Raw genomic sequence first — 20,695 nt, 5'->3', positions numbered from 1 at the left:
GAATACAATTGAAAAATTTAAACCACTCTACCCAGGCATGGGTATTTGACCATTCTACCTGCAAACATGCCCCACCGTGCATGATATGGAACTCTCGCTACTCTGATAGGAGATTGAAAAACCTTACATACATTGTAAATGTTGAAGTTTTGTTTAAGTTATATTGCATATAATTTAATAATAATTGATTTCCGTAGTTTAGTGATATTTCATTTACTAAACAAGTATTTAATAGAAAAGTCTGTTATTAACCAAACAAGGTTCTGAACGTCATTCAGACAAATTCAGCCCTAATTCGGTTCCATGTCTAAAGTTACAAATTTTGCACATAATTGCTACTTATCAGCACCTCAATTCATTTGATGCCATAGTAAATATTTATGAGCGCTCTCCTGAGTGAACTGGTAGCGAAAGCGGCTCACTAGCAGAAATGCAATTTGCTTGGAATATATTAATTTAAAGATGCGGTATATGACGTGGGCTTGAGAGGCTAGAAGTATTTTAAACTTACCTCTAGTTATCTAGGAAAATAACAAATATTAAGATCTACAAATTTGTAAATTTTTAGCTTAACGAAATGAAAGTTTTTGAAGGTATTTTAATCGATTGTAATACAACAATTGAGCATACGCCGGTTGCTAATTTTTCATAGTGCGTATAACCTCAGAGCTATTTTAGGCTAGAAAGATGATTATCGAATTTTCAACATGATGAAATATTTGATATATGGAACAAAATATTGATTTTTATCGTTAGGCTTTTAATCAAATCAATACATCCATTCTCAACAGACAACATGGAAACTATAAAATAAACACATATATACATACATACGTACACACACCAACGCCAACGCACACCTACACATGCGTATGTTGGGGAAGGGGTGTATGCCGATCGACAGTTCGCTCTGTCTATATCTGACGGTCTCTGTCGCTGGCTGCTAAGTAATAAGATGAATATGGTATACTCTTAAAGAAATTACAGTTATGAAATATATAGTCCCAATATCTACAAGGGAATACAAGAAAATTGATTCTCGAGATAATTATGACAAAAAAAGCATAGGCTTAAACAATCTTGACTAGAAAATGTTCAAATTTTCGCAGAGGTAGAAAATGGCATCACACGACTTTCAGTAATCCATAATTTTACTATAACCTTTAATATATTTGTTTAATAAAAAAAAGTTTTCCTCCATCCAGAATTCCGGTAAATTATATTTGAAAGTCATGTTAAAATATTACGTTTGATTCAAACTTTTTGTTTTGGGTATTTTAAGTAGACCATGGTTTTGCTCTAGTATTGAAACCTTTTCTTCCAAGAAAAGGTTTTCACGAATTCCAATTTACTGTAAACTAAGATTGATAATTAGTTTTCAGCTTCAATTTTGAACCCGAATTTGGAAGTTGATGATTTTCACTAACCCATATTTTTTCTCTAGTTTCGCATCCATTCATTACACGACGACAGGGTCTCTTGCACATCTCTATATTAATTGCTGTGTACAACATTTTTGATAAGTTATTAATTTTAAACCCAGATTTTGAAATGAGGTTTCTAACTATCCCATAGTAATGCATAAGTTTGTCACGAACCCTGACTCGAACCATAGACTTCCAAGTCTACCACTGGGCTACCCTCAGAGTCCGTGGGACATATGTTTGCCGGGACTCACCAGGGATCTCACAGCCACTGCGCTCACCTGACACAGAACTAGGTTCTTGGGCTGTACACTCTTTTCTCATCTGTACTTTCGTCAGAAGAGTACAAGATACAAAGAGAAAAGGGCAATTTATGGGGGTTCCACCACTTAACTTCTAAGAGTTAAGATATTCAAAGCAATTAACAATCACCATTACCATATCCACAGAGATTAGACACTATTCCTATAACTATGACTGTTGGAAAGAAACTAGTATGCATTACCTTCTGAAATCAAGATAAATAAAAGAGAAACACAAAAATAAACTTAATAAACATATATTCTTTAGTATATGTTACAATATTGGACTTTATACAGACTTTAATGTATTCACTCGCCATGTGTGATGGTTCGAATTGTACATATCGATCTGCTGGATCGATTCTCCTTTCCTTTGGAGTTTTACGATGAACATTCAAGTTACATGGGCCCGTTAGGCCTAATGGTATACAAAAGTATACAAAAACACATACATTACCTTGCAGCTATGCTTCTAGTGAACTTGGCTTCATAACTCAAACTTTTGAACCGAAATTCGTACTAAGAGCTTGACTCTCTCTGACTTCACTTGACTCTACCTGACTCCACTTGACTCTTCCTACTCTACTCTTTTTGAGACAAAACCTAAGTTTTTATACAACTGAGAAAGGCTTGTCACTGGGTGGGGTTATCTACTGGCGCCCTCTGACTGACGTGTTATTCTTTGAACTCTGATTTACGTGGAAATCTAAGAAATAACAAGTTTCTAAAGAATTGGAAAGTTCCTTTTACCATATATGGAAGGTTTGTGTTTTTTGGCGCTTTGGGCTTGGAAAGTTGGATAAGGAAATCATGGTAATTAATCACTCGTTTCGAGGCATATGAGTGGCGTGACTTGATCAACTCTACAAACAAACAGGAAGCTCAATATTTCTTTCTGCGGTTTGGATTTGATAACTCTTGACAGCGCTTGCTTCCCTCCGGAAGACAAACAAGGCAGATTATCAACCAATGCGGGCAGACCTCTAACATATGAGATAAATTGTATCCTGTTGTGGCTTCCTGCCAAGTTGATAAACAAGTATTTTCCTTGTCGAAAGAGCTCTTTTAAGCTTTTAAAAACTTACCATTGCTGGCTGGGCAGTGCAAAACATAAAGGAAAGTTATGGTTAAAGGAATATGGTATTAGAAATAAAGTTACTGAGTTCGATTCTGGTGGGCGACAAATTTTAGGTGTGACAATACCCCCCAAACTGAGATTGAAATATCTCCCGATGTGTCGTTTTCGCTGGTATTTTCGTGTTAACTTTTGGTGAAATAAAATCTGTCTCGTTGGCATTTACAAGGCTTTATGCTGCAACAGCTTATATTTTTATTCCTGGAGTTTCTTTCAGACTTTATCACAAACAAATGGATAATTAATATCATTACTTATGCTGATTATACTGGATTAACTTGTCGAAGATACACTATGTGCTGGTGTTTCTTTGATTCAGAACTAAATCAGCGATTGGTTTCACAATTGAGAAGCTAACTTCACTGGAGCTTACAAATAAAGTGCTGCATATTCAAAAGTGTAAACAGTTATATGTATAACCCGAACAAAAATGAAAAAAAAATTATATAATCAATCCAACTTATAGGTTGGAGGTTGAAATGATTATATATATATATATATATATATATATATATATATATATGGAAATATTCTCTTTACCCTTTTTTTTGTAATACTTAAACCTAAAATATATATAACTAATGATACTAATGAAATTGATTAAAAATGTTAGACGCTCAGTTTTCATTAATCAATATTCAGAAATACAACCTGACCAAGAAGCTAAGTGATACCAATTCCATAGCATCATACATGTTTTTCCTCGAAAGAAAAGGATCAAAGGGATCTAATGAGATCCTTACACTATTTTCTGTAAGAAGAGCTCTAAGCAGACTGGGCTTAGACTCTGTTTCTGATACATGAGAATAGGCTATCAATGTAGGGAAGGGTTTTTCTTCCGTACATAACAATGTAAAAGTGTTAAACACACTAGATTCTTTTGGTACAAGAATTTCATGATACTCTTCTATTACTCTGAATATACATTTGAGAACATGTTGATATAACAAATTCTGTTCTCTTGGCCTTTTGCATTTACTTAAGGCAAAACACACAAACTCTTTTAAATTTGTCTTACAAGGTTGACAAATTGTTTCGATTTCTAAGTATCGATAGAAGATATTTGATCTATCGTAGGCATATTTAATAAATTTGTCCAATATAAAAATTGGATGTTGCATTGTATATGCTGTGAACAATTTGTGTTCTCTTCGATTCTTAGCATTTCTTACTTGTTTATTTATATGCCATTTGACATATGGATCATTTTCAGCTATCATAAGCTGTAAAAAAGCTTGAGAATCTATGCCTGGAATACTCATAATTTCGTTATCTCGTTCTCTTCAACGAGAAATAACGATCATTTCACTACCTTACCAATTGCACAATTGCAAAAAAAAAAACCAAACAAAACATAAAATAATTAAACTCTATCAAGCAAAAATATATAAAGACATAACATATGTTATGAGAATATTTTTTACCTTGCGTGATTTGTTCTTAATAGTAAAAGGTTAACATAAATGATTACACTGAATACATGGTATATGTAAGTACTTATAGATCTTTTGATGATTTGCTTGATTATAACACGTAAGATATTCGTAATATGATTTTTACATAAGTCAATTGCATGTGTAAGAATAATGTTTACACTATTTTCTTTCTTTATAACTCAGTTCAGGTTTCATTATATTTTCTCTATAAGTTCACTTATGTCTGTAAGTAACACCTGAGAAATTGTTTTTAGTGTTGGTGTTATAACGATTGAATCGTAGCACTACACTACACAGTTTATTTTACATTGATATGAACTTTGTTGAGGTTTTGTGAAATTTCACTAGTTACTTAGTATAGTGACATGTTCCATTCCTATACAAAGGAATATACACACAACATATTAATATATATACTTCCTACAACTTTATAACATAGTATTATACCATTACACACTTGACAATATGATGTATTTAGGATTTACATATTATGTCGCCTATTAGCTTGTTCAACAGTGATATACTCTGGTTCGTGTGGGTTTACTTGATTTACTACATGAATTGGTTCTTCATAATTTCTGTCAGATTCATAATGTATGACAGGTGTGGAAGGTAATGGTCTTGAAATATTCATATTTCTTACTCTTAACCTCCCATTATGAGACCGTGGTCTCTTACACTCACATGTGTTTATATACACTTTCCATAGTATATAAAATATGAGTAGGTATGTCTGTAAAGTTAATATTGTTAACCATAAAATAACAGATAGTTCATATCTCGTATCTCCTAAGTTTATGTGACATTCTTCTTTATGGCATAAGTAAGGTATGGTTAAGTTCTTGTGGTTTACATCTATCCATGTTAATGGAATTAAACGGTTTATACTAGCGGTAGTATCTGTAGGTAATATGCAAGGGAAAGTACTTCTAATATGAAGTTTTTCATCATACTTAATATAACATGAGCAACCTAAATGAATTAAAGTAACACCATATTGAAATTCTACTTGAAAATTGATTTCAATATCTTTGCATACAATGCGTAAAGTAAGATTATATTCTTTGTTTCCAACAAAAGCTTGGGTAGAAACGTTAAATTTGTAAAACTCTAAATCGTTGTTATTTGAAGTGCAGGTCATATTACAGTAATTATGCATTTCATACATATTCTTGGTTATAGTAGCGATTATACACCTCTCAAAGTTACTCAAAAATTCATGTTTCGGGTGTACGAAACATAAAGTATCTTTAACAATATCACATTCAGTTGTTAATAAATTCTTAGAGTTATCATCATAAGCTATGTATATATCTTCATTATAAACACTACAAATTTCTGTTTGTTTTCTGAAGTAGATTTGTTTTACCGAAAAACTACGTAAATGTCTTTGGTTTGAAATATTTGGAACTTTTATAGCAAACAGCACTTTGCTTTTTGATATTACACATTCAGCTAAAGGTACATTGAAGAATTGTCCTAAATTCGTAACATCTATACTTATAGAATGATTAGTCTTTACAAACTTTTGTTGTACATCTAACAAATCTTGCTGAAGCTTAGCGAATGGTAGTACCTTTGGATTAATGACTTTTTGTTGACAAGAATTTATTAATAACATCAAATTTTCATTCGTACCTACTGATAATGTTTTAAAGTTTAACCATGATAAAGCTGGTGAATCGTAAATTTTACTTCGTATAATGTTGTAACCTTTTCTATCTATAAAAAGTGTTTTAACATGCACTTTTTCAATTCTAAAATACTGCTAACCATATGTAAGAGGATCAGCGTTGAAGGTATGATTACCAACGCGTGAAATTATATTCTCCCAATCAATTACACGTGGTTGTTGTATTGAAATGGTTATTTCATATATAATAGGCAAAGATGTTTCATAATATATAGGAGAGCTTAACTCTTCTAGTTGCAATCCTGAATGTATATAATTAGGTATTTGTAAAGCTGACAATAATGAAAGATTCATAAGAAGTCCAAATGTAGATAGTCAGGATGAAGGTGCTCTATTTAATGTAGCATATTGTGGTTCCATTGTAGGATTAGCACTAGTTTCAAATGATACACAACTAGGCCTTCCTTCAAAATTTGGGCTGTGAAATCTTATTTTTGTTTCATCGAGACTTGATCTTACATTTGCTCTTCGTAATGTACTATCCCTGAATTCTCTAATCTCCTTACAAGTTGTCATCCATATCAAATAAAAAGTAACTACAATGACTAAAAATGCTATCACTACACATATGTAAACAGCAATTTCTTCGATAGTTGTAAGTTCACAAGCATGAGCTCCTACTTGACTTACTGGTATAGCACTCGTAGGTATAGCAACATTTTGCACTAATCGATTAGTTTGATTTGATTTAAAAATACACCATAATAATAGAATGCTAATTATTCCATTCCAAAGATAAAATACTAAATTATCTGTGGTATCTGAAGGTATTAATTCACTTCCTATATCGGTAACCATTTTTTCAACTTCATCTAACAATTATTTTCTATCGTTAACAGATTGATTTTCAGTTGTGTGTTTAATATAGATATAAGGTAGTTTCTGTGTCCAATTGCTATCTAAGCAATCTTGAAATGATTTGAACTCTAACATTTCTTGTTTCGTCTTCATATCGGTGACTTTTAATGTAGGTATGTGAGACCAACTGGCGGGGATAACTCTAGATATCTGAAAGTTCGTTTCAGCATTGTCTGAACATGGAAAAGTTTGAGGGATGAATACATCATCACTAATCTTAGCAGAACATGTACAAGGCAAATTTAACTCACTAGCTCCTGGCTGATTGCCATGAGTAGGAAATTAACGCATGTTTCCATTACATGCTACTTCAATTTCATCTAAAGCATTTGTTATTACATATTTGTCTGGCGATATTTCAGTGATAACTATAGGATTTCCCTGAGTACATTGCAATGTACAAACTTTGGCTAACTCTTCTATAGTAGCTCCCTCTCTTATCTTCTGTGGACAACCGGTGCCTATTACAGCATCGTGTCTATAGCGTGGTAAGTAACATAACTTATCTGTGTGAGGATTACATTTTGAAAGGAAGGTTCCTGACAACATTCTAACACTCGTACTTGTAGTGGCTGCGTAACTTGTGGAATGTAATAATATACATGTCGAATTATGCCATCTAAATGGTACTGTCTGAAATCGTTCTAATAACACTCTTTCTCCTATCCTGATTATAGGGATTTTAACATGAAAAACTACGTTTGTATCTGAGAAAATACACTGCGTTATTGGTAAGCTATAATATTGACTCAGTTTATTAAGTGGAATTGCTAATGTAAAACCTTTCTTAGAAATTTTCTCTATTATGTTCATTAAATCGTCTCTTAAAGTTGGCGGTCTAATAGAAGTCATGGGCAAAGTATTATGAAAACATGCATTCTGAATTTCTTTATATTCCTGTTCTAATATCTGATTTAGCACTATCTTATGGAATAACGTGATTCGCATTTGTTCCAATAATCCTTTATACTGCAAATTCTGGGACACGTTCATTAATTCAGCGAAATGAAAGTTCTCTAATGATCGAATCTGTACAAATTTTCCTTCTACTGCATCAAGTGATTTGTTTATCTGTTTAGCCATATATTTTAATCCATATCTAATGGTGACTATATCTCTATCAAAATGTTTTAAGCTTCTGGTGATCTTTAAAATTGCTTGCTTCAATTTACGATTTTCTACTTTAGAACTTGGAACTTCTATATCTGTTTCTACTGAGCAACACCATCCAAGGAAATCTCCTAAGAATGGCAGAAGTCCTCTTTTCTTTCTAGCTGGTTCTTACTCAAAATATTCCTCTGTAGGAAATTCTAATGATGATTTATTCAAATGTGCAAGAAAAGCTTCTTGTAACTGTCCTATGGCTTCATCTATAAAACATAATAGTGAATCTGTTTCCTCATGTTCATTGCATAAATGACTTCTTTCTGAATTTGAAATTTTCCATAAACTGGGTTCTATAACTGGAGGTTTGACTAAGACATTTTCATATACTAATGGGATCGTGGCTTCATACATTGTTAATCCACTAATGATATTCCAGTATCCTCTGAATACTAAACGTATGGGTGGTAATGGGTTTCCATAAACCTGAAAAGAGATAGTTACCAGTATACCGAAGTAGATTTCCAAAAACAACAGACGAGTCATCTTCAGGCTCGGTTTCATCTGGATCTATCCGGTTGATTGGTACCTTTGGAAATAGGTTTGGAACTTATACCACTTTGTTCACTGAGATTTCTGAAACTGGTTAGAAAACTAAAAATACAATTTATTAGTTATTACAGAGTTAGAAATTTAGTACATCATGTATGAAATTCAGTTAATATTAGGGAATTTCAATCCATTTCGGGCTCTTAAAAATCAACGAGTACCTTGACTAGGGTGTGGTTCTTTAGGCAGGCTAACAAGTCCTAGCCTAGCTATGGTTGGATCAAACTGGCAACTAAGTTTCCACTGATCACCATACATCCATATGCAACGTTGTATATAGGCGTCTAATTGATAGGCATTTAGCTTAAGCCATATCTCTCTATCTATTTTATTTGGTCTCAAACGTAAACCAAAACGAATATAACTCATATAATGTTTTTCAATCGTAGATTTTCCTTGAAATGGATTAGATGTTATTAAAGGTAAAACATTGGTTCCATACGGAATATGTTTATTTTCTCTGGCTATGAAACATTTTTAAAAGGACCCTTCATAAACTTATGTGCAAGGCTGGCTATTTCTAATATATCCTTTATTTTTATGGTTTGGGCTGTTGGTAAATTTGGGTTTTCTACTACCTTGGAAGTTGCGTTATCTCCACTTGTACTTGCTCCTTCATTTACCTTTTCAACATTCTCCTTACTTTCTTTACTCTCTAATTGGGTTTGTCTTAGTTCAATTGAACTGTGGGCTCTTCCTAAGTCAAAATAATTAGAAAATTCTGAAGATAGCGTACTGATAGACATTGTCGAACATCTAGATGTGACTTCGACAATATCGCTCTCTTCTTCAGAAGAACTTGTAATTGTCTCTTTGGAAGAAGGGTCATCACTGCTTATAGTGATAGTCCCTCTATCTAATGATTTCTCAATGCATGATGAATCTAAAATATCTATCATGGTATCATGATCTGATATCGCTATCATTTCCCTATTCACAGATGTCTTTGGGCTAGAAGTTACTAATGGTAAATCCCTTTCAAACATACCATAAGTAATATTTGAGGGTAAAGTTTCATTAACTATACTTGTACTAGAATCGGTACTAGAATGACTAAGAGTTATAGTTTCTTGGTGTAATTTCTCTAATTCTTTTTGGGCCTTGTTGTTTCAATAGTTGTTGAATGGGAGTATCCTTATTACTTTCAGCCATTTTTTTCTATACCTTACAACACAATTCTATAGTACAACTACTGTTTACGTTGAGGTTGGAATGTTTTTCTCTGGGTTGATATAAGCTATCAATTTGATAGTGTTTGTTTCCCTATCAAAAGTAGACGTAAATAACCATTTACTACCATATTTCTGGAAATTCTCTAATATAAACTTCTTCGTATCACTTGCAACTTTCTGAAGAAAAACATTTATGTCCATATCATGTATAATGGCAAACTCTACATTAGCGTCTAAAAATTGTTTCCATTCAAACAATGTTCCTTCTTTGATCATAAAATTTCCTCGAAATAGCAAATGTTGTACGTCAAACAGAGCGTAGACGTTCTTTAGAATCCAAGTCCATAAGTCGGGTTTGGTAAGATCCAAAGCCATCAAAATCTTGTGGGTTCCCTGGCTTGGGTCTGGGGAGGAAGAAAATATAACATTACCCGGTATACATAAGGTCTCCTTTTACTTTACTGAATTGAAAAAAATTTACTTTAGGGGTTTTATCATTATAGTCCCTTATAAACAAGCAAATATCATCAACAGAATTTTCAGGTTGGTGCAATACCAAAGTAGGATGTTGTTCAGATAAGACATCGTTGACAAGATCCTTAAAAGACTGGACTACATTAACTTCGTCCTCATGCTGTAAATTTCGTAATTCATAAACATACAGGTCTTTATGTAAATTATCCCCATAGTCTTGTATGACCTTCGTTGCTCTAATTAGAGGTTCATAGGGGAAAGTGAAATGTCGCTTTGTAGTATAAATTATTGATTGATGATCTGGTGGATAACAAAAATATGGCAGAGAAAATCTACCTACATGGACTATTAAAGTGCTGCATTTATTTTTCCAATATCGAGGAGGTATTATGTTCCTCATAGCTTCAATCATGTTGCTGGGCACAGAGTTCTTCATTTTTCAAAAGAACAAAGTATTTCGTTATTAAACCGTATGCAAATTGTATGTTGCTGAACACTTTTATAACAAAACTCTTTACAAAATCTACAAAAATAGCTTGTAAGTAGTCTTAGTGTATATGGTGCTTTAAACAAGTAATCCTTCTCTTGTTTTAAGACATAATATCTATATTTTCTACAAAGCATATTGATGCAATACAGTCGATTATGCCCAAAATCATGGAATTCGGCTAACTCTTGTCTCTCACAATAAGGACAATATATCTTATTTTTATCGTGTAGAATGGCTAGAGGTTGAAGACTCATTGAATTAACTTTCTTTTCTTCAGTGGTTTAGACAAAGTATCTAACTGGTTTAGTTCTGTTCCCTGTACTGTTTGTATAGTTACTAACGGCGGTAGACCGTATGACGTACACAATTCAAACAATCTTTTTATTAGTACATAATATACATCGGCGAAGTTTATTATGGTAACCTTAGCAAGTATATCATTTAACACATACTCGATTCTAGCAATGCTCTGGTTTTCTAAGACTTGATCTACCGTATACTTTTTGTATCAAAAAATAGAGTAAGAATTCTCTATACTTAACCTTTCTATCTTCTAATTCCAATGGAATATGAGGATATTTCTTTGTATAATGTAATGACATTGACTCTCAGTGGTCCGAGCTTTTCTTAGCGAGATGCGGTATTCGTGCTAGCCTTATCGTGCTTGAGAATCGGCTGTAACTTTCAATTTCCAGTTTAACCCGTATCTCTTTCTCCACTCTGACAAAACTATTATGGCGTTTCTTTTTACGTTGAGTAATAGTCTATTCCACTCTAAATATGGAATCTCTAGGATTCCTCCACTGACTGATGGATCTACTTTATAATTTGCAAATACCAAATAATAGGCACTAAAAGTTTGCGCTAGAAATACAATGGCATTTGGTCCTATTGTTCTGGTAACGTCGTTTAAATTATAACCAACAAACGTCTCAATCAAAATTTCATCTATGGTTTCCTGTACTCTTCTTCTAATAGCTTCGGGAACTATCAATACTTCAAAAATCTTTAATTTATTTAATATTTCTTCGGATGCAGGTTCAGACATTAAATCACAAAAACACTTTAAAACAAAAAAAGAGGTCATGCAAACACTCTATTCTTCATGATATAACTCATAAAATTTCTTAACTCGCCTAACGGCTAACTGTTCTCCGCGAGAAGAAACAGGAGGTTGATTCTATTCTTAAGTGAAGATATCCACTAGGTCAATCTTTAAGTAGAACCAGTTAAAGACAAATCCTGATATAGGGATGCCTTCGCCTAGATTATACAAATGTATATTTTCGTCATTGTATTAGTCGACGAAGTAATAAATGAAAAAGATGATACTGAAATGATTGTCTCTTAAATGAATGGCCAGTTCATTCAATTGACGAAAAGATGATAATGATAATGTGATACACATTGAAAGAAAATGTGTATACATTCTTCTTTTACGCATACTTAAAATATTAGTTTCTTGGATTATCTTTTCCTTTAAACACTAGTTCGATCCTTCTTTAAACAAAGGAACAAAATTACGTGTGATTAAGATGAGTTTCTTCCTTTGCTGAATTATTTGTGATTTTGGTCTTTACTGATTTACATTTCAAAAACAAATGTAATTACCATTGGTTCGGCGAATAATATCTCTTCAAACGCCTAACGTTGACGTTCATTTTCTTTTGTCCTACTAACTTTCTTACATGGAATACATTATTTCCCAAATATCTGATGATTTCCCAGGGTCCGTTCCATTTTCGTCTTAACTTTACCGTTAATCCAATTTTGTGTGCAGGTTGGTATACCAAAACCAAATCCCCTGCGACGAATTGTACGTCTTTAACTTTTTCATCATGTCTTTTCTTATCATATACCTGTCTCTGTTCATGTCTTTTTCTTGCTATTTGGCGTATGTCTTCCAAATGCTGAGATAGGTGCATCGTATGCGCGGTGGGATCTTGTGTCTTAAGTGATTCTATTCCCATTGTTTCTAAAGGGAATACCGGTTTTCTACCGTACACTAGTTAAAAAGGCGAGAAACCAATCTGATCTACCTTTGAACAGTTGTACGCAAAAAGACACAATCTCAAATAATCACTTCAATCCTTTTGATGATGTTCTACGTATTTACTTAGCGTTTGTGCTAACGTAGCGTTGAATCTCTCTACCTTACCATTCGTCTGTGGGTGGTAAGCTGTAGTACATACATGTTTCACTTTCATGAGTTCCAACAATTCTTCTGTTACCTTTGCCATATATACAGATCCTCTGTCAGAGAGTATCTCTCGAGGACATCCGTGTCTACATATTACATCTTCTAGAAGAAATTTAGCTACTGTTTTTGCTGTTGTTGTTCTTAGACATTTTGCTTCTATCCAATTTGTAAGATAGCATGTTGCAGTAATGACATACTAAAATCCTTTAGAATTTGGCAACGGTCCTAATATATCCGTGGATACACGAGCGCATGGTTCTCCAATAGGTATCGGGTGCAATAAACCTTGTGGTTTACCAACATTTCGACTTCTTTGCTGGCAAGTTGGACATCCTTGGACATATGAAGTAATTTATTTTTTCATATTAGGCCAGTAATAACGTTCCGTGATTTTTCCACGAGTTTTACTTATTCCTAAATGTGCTCCGGTAAGAGGAGAATCGTGAGTTTCTCTCAAAATTTCTCCTTTCAATTTTTCTGGTACAACTAACACGTATTGGTCTCCAAACTTTCGATACAATATGCCATCTTTAATCTCAAAGTATCGTACATTTAGTTGATCGGGGTCGGTTTCTTTATCTGTTATTAATTGTGTTACCACTGGATCTTCTCTCTGCAGTTTTCCGATATCCATTATTTCTTCCTCCGTGTCATCTGTCTCCTTTTTAATCTGGACGACGGCGACAAAGGCTCCTTCTTCTATGCATTCTCTTTCTTGAGCTGATAGCGAAGTAGATGGAATACGGCTAAGACAATCCGGTGCGCAATGCAATTTTCCTGATTTGTGAACAACATCGTAGCTATATTCTTGCAATCTTATTGCCCATCGAGCTAATCTCCCTACAAGATCTTTACATCGTTTTAACCAACATAAGGCATGACTGTCGGTCACTACTGTGAACTTTTGATCTATTAAGTACGTTCGGAAGTGTGATTCCAAACACTACAGCCAACGCTTCTTTTTCAGCAATAGAGTAATTTCTCTCTGGTCCATTCATGGTCCTACTAGCATAAGCTATCGGATTTACAATTCTCTTCTTTGATGACGGATCCTTTGTATTCGGTCTACTCTGACATAGTACTACATATATACCGGACTCTGAGGCGTCGGTGTGCAGTTCTATAGGAATACCTGGTTCAAAATGTCGTAATACAGGAGGATTCATCAAACATTCTTTCAGCTTCTCAAATGATTTTCTTTGCTCTTCTCCAAAAATAAATTCTTGGTCTTTTCTTGTAAGCTTTGTAAGCGGTTGTGCAAACTGACTGAAATCTTTGACGAATCGTCGTTAATATCCGCACATTCCTAAAAATCTGCGAATCTCTGTGACATTCCTAGGTTCCGAAATTTCTCTGATTGCTTATACTTTCTTGGGGTCGGTTTTAACTCCGTCTCTCCCTATGATAAATCCTAATACTTCTGTTTCAAAGTATCCGAAATGGCATTTAGTTGGCGATAATCTTAAGTTAGCACTTCTTAGTCGTTTTAAAACTTCTGACAAGCGATATACCATCGTTTCCCAGTTTTCTGCGAAGACTATTAAATCATCTAGATAAACTGCAAGGCTGTTCCACTTCATATAAGCAAAAATTTGGTCCATGTATCGCTGATACGCTGCTGGAGCTCTGTGTAAACCAAATGGCATCCTTTTCCAATGGAAAAGTCCGTCTCCTGTGATAAACGCGGTCTTGTGTCGATCTTCTTTCTTAATTGGAATTGACCAATATCCTGAACGACAATCTAAAGATGTTATATATTTGATATTTCCCAGAAAGTGTATGATATCATTTATGCGTGGTAAAGGATATCAATCTTCTTCTGCGATAGCATTCAGCTTTCTGTAGTCTACACAGAAGCGTTCTTCGTCATTTTTCTTCGGTACTAATACTACAGATGAATCATAAGGTGATTTACTAGGTTCTATAACTTCTATGTCAAGCATATGTTGAACTTCTTGTTTTATAAACTCACGCTGCTTCGGACTCGTCCTATAAGGCGGTTGACTTACAGGAGTTTCCGTCTTCAATGGCAGAGTAAATTCATAGACGTCTGTTTCTCCTAGCTGATCGGCAGTCCATGCTAAACAGTCTTTATAACTTGTCACTAAATCGAGAACTTCGTTCCTTTGAGCTGGTGTCAATTCGGGATTGATGTCTAACTCTTGTGCTAGGTCATGGTCATCTTCTTTCCCTGGAGTGGTTCCACTGTGTAAAACATCTAGATCCACTGCATGACAAGATTTCACTTGGGGTTGCGTTAGCGGTGAAAGACATTCCAATTTTCCTATCACTGTTCCGGAAGGGATATTAACACTGGTATACCCCATATTAATTATCGGCACAGCTTTCAGATCGGAAGGTTTCACTAACATTCGTGGCACTAAACATCTAAACTGATTGTATAGACCAACAGAAAATTCCAGTAAATATTCACGATCACTTTCCTTTAAAGTTGTACATGGATAAGTTACGGCGATCTGCGTATGCTGACGAGATGGAAGAAACGTATTGACCATTACTTTAAACACTTTCTTTTCCTTTCTCCTCTTTCTTTTCCCTTTCTAGCCTTTAAACTGGTGTCAAAATTGCCATCAGAACCTGAACGTTTTAAAGAAGTTATATTTACCTGATCATCTGGTAAAGGAGTTGGATAATTCAAAAGCTCTGTAGCTGGTGGCTTCCCAATAGGTGCTGGATCACAATCACAACGTGAAGGCTCACTAAGTTCAGACTCACAGTTGATTTGCGTTGATTTTCTCGAAACTTTATGTTCGGTGCTATCTTGCGTTAATGTTTGCGTACGCACTTGGGTGCTGTCGGCGTTCCTTGTGATAGCTTCTGGTTGGTTGACTCGATCATGTGTTCCCTCTTGGCGACATGATGGCGTCATATGCGCGCGCAACTGAGTGCGGTCGCAAGACTCGACTGTGTTCCCTGAGTGGCTAAATCCTAATCGCTGGTGTGGCGTCACTGCGTTACCACCGGACGTTATCACCTGTTTGCTGCCTACTGGTGTGATGTTTTGGCGTCGCTTCGACATCACGTGGGCATCAAAAGTTGGCGCTTTGATCGATAAGGAAAGCGTTGGCTTCCTTCAGCTTCTTGATAAAATTAATGAGCTTAGTTAAGATTATCTTACTGGGTCTTTCTTTATTTTGAAAGTCACTATCCCTCCTCATTAGGGATCCGCACTCCTTATCTACGCATGGCGATTCTTGATTAGAATTTGTTTCTTGTCTTTCTTTTACTTGGGAATGAAAACTGACAACTTTTATAAGACCAGAGTATGAAGGAATATTGCCGTTACTGTCCATTTTTACTAACGGAGTTATTTTTTCCATTTGCTGGAATTCTCCGGGACGTTTGAAGCATATTTCCTTTGGACTGATCCATTTCACATACTTATTAAAGAAATCACTACCAAGTAATACAGGGGAGAACTTCTCTCCTCTTTTTGGTTCCATAAAAACGAAGTTTATCCACATTTTTAAGCCGTTTGCTCTAAAATATACTCTATGGACTGGATATAAATCTGAATCTGTGTCAAGCAAGGTTCGAATACTCACTAAACTTATCCTTTTACTATTGCTGACGAAAGTCTTCGGCAATAATACAGGATTAACGATACTAATTTCCCAGCCTGTATCTAATAAAGCTAATTCCTTTTTCCCAAATAAATGTACATATAGGTGTGGTCTCGGATAACGGTGAGACTCATATATCACAGACTTTAATGGTTTCTCTAATGGTTTTAGGGGTTTTACATAGTTCGCCTGATTTACGAAGCGATCCCCATCTCGCTCCGTCCTTACTCGTTTGGAGTTCGAACAGCATGGACAGGTGCTTCATTACCATCCATCAGACGCTTTTTTCCAAGCAGTTCTGACACTAACATCTCGGCTAACATTTCGTTGACTTGATGTTCTACTGGTTTCTGTACTAACCCTTGTACACCTTTTTGATTTCTGAAGGAAGCTTGATTACCTGTGGGTGTTCGGTTATCGAGGTCGAACCTTCTTCTTTGCGGGCATTCTCTTGCATAATGACCGAAATTTCGACAAGAGAAGCACTGAATGTTACTCTTATCGTTGTTTCTAGAATTCTGATTTGAATTTATACCCCTATCATTGCGATTAAACTGATTAGAAGTACCTCGGTAATTGTTACCTCTATAATTATTCCCTCTAAAATCATTGCCTCTATACTCGTTTCTAGGTGGCGTGGATACTTCTGCTGTGAAAGTACGCTTGGGAAAATCATTTCTAGGTGGATTCCTAAATATCCTACGTGTTCCTCGCTGATACTGGTTATCTTGTCTTTCTGGCCCGGGCCTAAGATTATACCTGGTTTGAAAGAACTTATTCTGTGGGACCTGTTGGTTCTAGGGTCGATGAACTATTTGGTTTTGAGGTCGATTCTGTGTTTGATTAGACTCTTGATTTGCCTTAATAAAAGATGTATTTTGTCCTTTATTGTCAAAAGATGAAAGAACATCTTTCTCTTTTTGTTCAGTTACCTTTTTCTTTGATAACGCACTATTAGTTAACGAAGCCTGCTTTTTAGCTCTTTCCATTAATCGAAGGTTATTTAGCAAATCACTTAACGATTCCGGTCTCATGGGTACTAGTTTCTCAACTTGGTCCTCACTGAGTCCTCTATAAATATAGTTCATTTTGCTTTCAGTGTTCATATGTGGGTCACCTCTCTGGCACAATTTCAACATAGAGTAGTAATACTGCCCTATTGTTTCATCATCACCCTTCTTTCGCGCACTAAGTTCGATCAAGGCGTCGCCTTCTGGATAGACAGGTGAAAAGGCTTCTTCTAGTTTTGCTTTCAGTTCAGAGAACAAATTTAAGGCCTCTAAGATACTCTTATGCAATTCCCAAAAATCAGATGCACTGTTCTTTAAATATGCTGGAAGGTACTTTATGTTATCCCTTTCGGACCATCCCAATATAGTTGCTACCCTCTAATACGTCTGAATAAACTGTCGGACGTTTTCACTTTTGTTTCCGGAAAACGTATCGGGTTGTACGGCTGGTACTCGCCCGTGACATGGGACTGACATGGTCGTTGTACTAGTGCTTTCTGAGTCGGTCGGCATTGTGGCTATTTGTGGTTTTCTTTCCGCTATAGGCTGGTTACATTCACAAAGGATAAAAGGAATTTCTATTTGTCTACGTGATGCAATTCTTTCACTACGTCTTGTCTCTTTTATTTCTTGATCAGACATCCAAGGATTTCCAAAGTCATAGTTTCAACAATGTCAATCATTACATGCACCAAAGTGGTGACATACCTTAACTTTTCCTGCTCTTTTGGTGAGTGTCGATCAAATGTCTAACTTTTGGTGAGATGCTTTCTCACTTTTACTACTACTTTTGGTGAGATGCCCCGCACCTCCACCATTTAATATGTCACGAACCCTGACTCGAACCATAGACTTCCAAGTCTACCACTGGGCTACACTCAGAGTCCGTGGGACATATGTTTGCCGGGGCTCACCAGGGATCTCACAGCCACTGCGCTCACCTGACACAGAACTAGGTTCTTGGGCTGTACACTCTTTTCTCATCTGTACGTTCGTCAGAAGAGTACAAGATACAAAGGGAAAAGGGCAATTTATGGGGGTTCCACCACTTAACTTCTAAGAGTTAAGATATTCAAAGCAATTAACAATCACCATTACCATATCCACAGAGATTAGACACTATTCCTATAACTATGACTGTTGGAAAGAAACTAGTATGCATTACCTTCTGAAATCAAGATAAATAAAAGAGAAACACAAAAATAAACTTAATAAACATATATTCTTTAGTATATGTTACAATATTGGACTTTATACAGACTTTAATGTATTCACTCGCCATGAGTGATGGTTCGAATTGTACATATCGATCTGATGGATCGATTCTCCTTTCCTTTGGAGTTTTACGATGAACATTCAAGTTACATGGGCCCGTTAGGCCTAATGGTATACAAAAGTATACAAAAACACATACATTACCTTGCAGCTATGCTTCTAGTGAACTTGGCTTCATAACTCAAACTTTTGAACCGAAATTCGTACTAAGAGCTTGACTCTCTCTGACTCCACTTGACTCTACCTGACTCCACTTGACTCTTCCTACTCTACTCTTTTTGAGACAAAACCTAAGTTTTTATACAACTGAGAAAGGTTTGTCACTGGGTGGGGTTATCTACTGGCGCCCTCTGACTGACGTGTTATTCTTTGAACTCTGATTTACGTGGAAATCTAAGAAATAACAAGTTTCTAAAGAATTGGAAAGTTCCTTTTACCATATATGGAAGGTTTGTGTTTTCTGGCGCTTTGGGCTTGGAAAGTTGGATAAGGAAATCATGGTAATTAATCACTCGTTTCGAGGCATATGAGTGGCATGACTTGATCAACTCTACAAACAAACAGGAAGCTCAATATTTCTTTCTGCGGTTTGGATTTGATAACTCTTGACAGCGCTTGCTTCCCTCCGGAAGACAAACAAGGCAGATTATCAACCAATGCGGGCAGACCTCTAACATATGAGATAAATTGTATCCTGTTGTGGCTTCCTGCCAAGTTGATAAACAAGTATTTTCCTTGTCGAAAGAGCTCTTTTAAGCTTCTTAAAAACTTACCAATGCTGGCAGGGCAGTGCAAAACATAAAGGAAAGTTATGGTTAAAGGAATATGGTAATAGAAATAAAGTTACTGAGTTCGATTCTGGTGTGCGACAAATTCTAGGTGTGAAAAGTTCTTGCGTCATAGAGTTCCACAAAGTGTTTTCACTCCTCACAAATTAGGGAAAATTTGTATTACATGTCATTTTTTTAATTGGTAAATGAAGCCTCATTTTGAATTACATGTGTCTATCTTGTCCACAGGTTACCTCATATTTCATCTTTGTGTTCCACAAAGAAAACCATTAAAATCTTCTCTAATTCCTAGAATTTGTTATTCACAAATATAGGTTTAACGTTGAATCAGGAAACTCTTTTCCATGTAATATTTTAGTAGCTCATATTGTGCTCTATTGCACACAAGCATCATTCGCAGTGTTTGATGGTTTATGAAACCAATTTATTTCTCGTCACTATATTTTATTGTAAATGACATTTTATTATTGGATGATATAGTGTTAACACTAATTTATTCTCCAAACCCAATCAGTAATTTACGACAAACATATTTCTTTCCTGCAATTCTGGATATAGCTTCTACAGTGTTTTTCCATGTAATTCACCTTGCTTTTGTTCGTTTTTCTATTTCACCATATTAAATGTGGATTCGCAAAATTAACGTAAAATAATTAAAATTAGATTGTCTTAGTTATGATGTTAGTTTCTTTCACGCGTTAAAGACTTTCAAGTTGTAAGTTTACTTTCTGAAGTTGTAACTCAGAAGACTTAGCTGAAAAACATATATTGTTGAAGTACAGTATGCTCCAAAATATACAGTACTGAAATGAAAAGATGATCAAAAGTATAAGACATGTTACAATATAGTGACTGGTCTATATGCAACCCAAATAACAATCGTGCCTTTTGGGTTGCATAACTGTCAGGAAACCTAAGGTTAGGTTAGGGCATGTGGAGTGGACGATTGTCATTTGGGTTGCATATGGACCAGTCACCTTTTCCAAACTCGGTCCACCTTCACGACCGCTTCCGTATGAGCGGAAATAATGCTCAACTAAGAATACTTTTTCCGCCGTCGAGAGACCCATTTCCATCAACAACTGCACAACACAACTTCCTTTTCACTACTGCGAACACGTGCAGCTAGAGCAGCGTC

General features: G+C 35.3%; 1 protein-coding gene across 1 annotated transcript in view; it reads left to right on the top strand.

Annotated features, from left to right (window-relative positions):
* Positions 1-20,695, top strand: part of LOC146004755 (uncharacterized) — a 393,261-nt gene that overhangs the window by 364,904 nt on the left and 7,662 nt on the right. The window lies entirely within an intron of this gene.

This window comes from Lepisma saccharinum, chromosome 22 (genome assembly GCF_977018435.1).
Source record: "Lepisma saccharinum chromosome 22, izLepSacc3.1, whole genome shotgun sequence".
Taxonomy (NCBI): Eukaryota; Metazoa; Arthropoda; class Insecta; order Zygentoma; family Lepismatidae; genus Lepisma; species Lepisma saccharinum.
The sequence above is the reverse complement of the archived record's forward strand: the minus strand, read 5'-3'. Positions and strand labels throughout refer to the sequence as shown.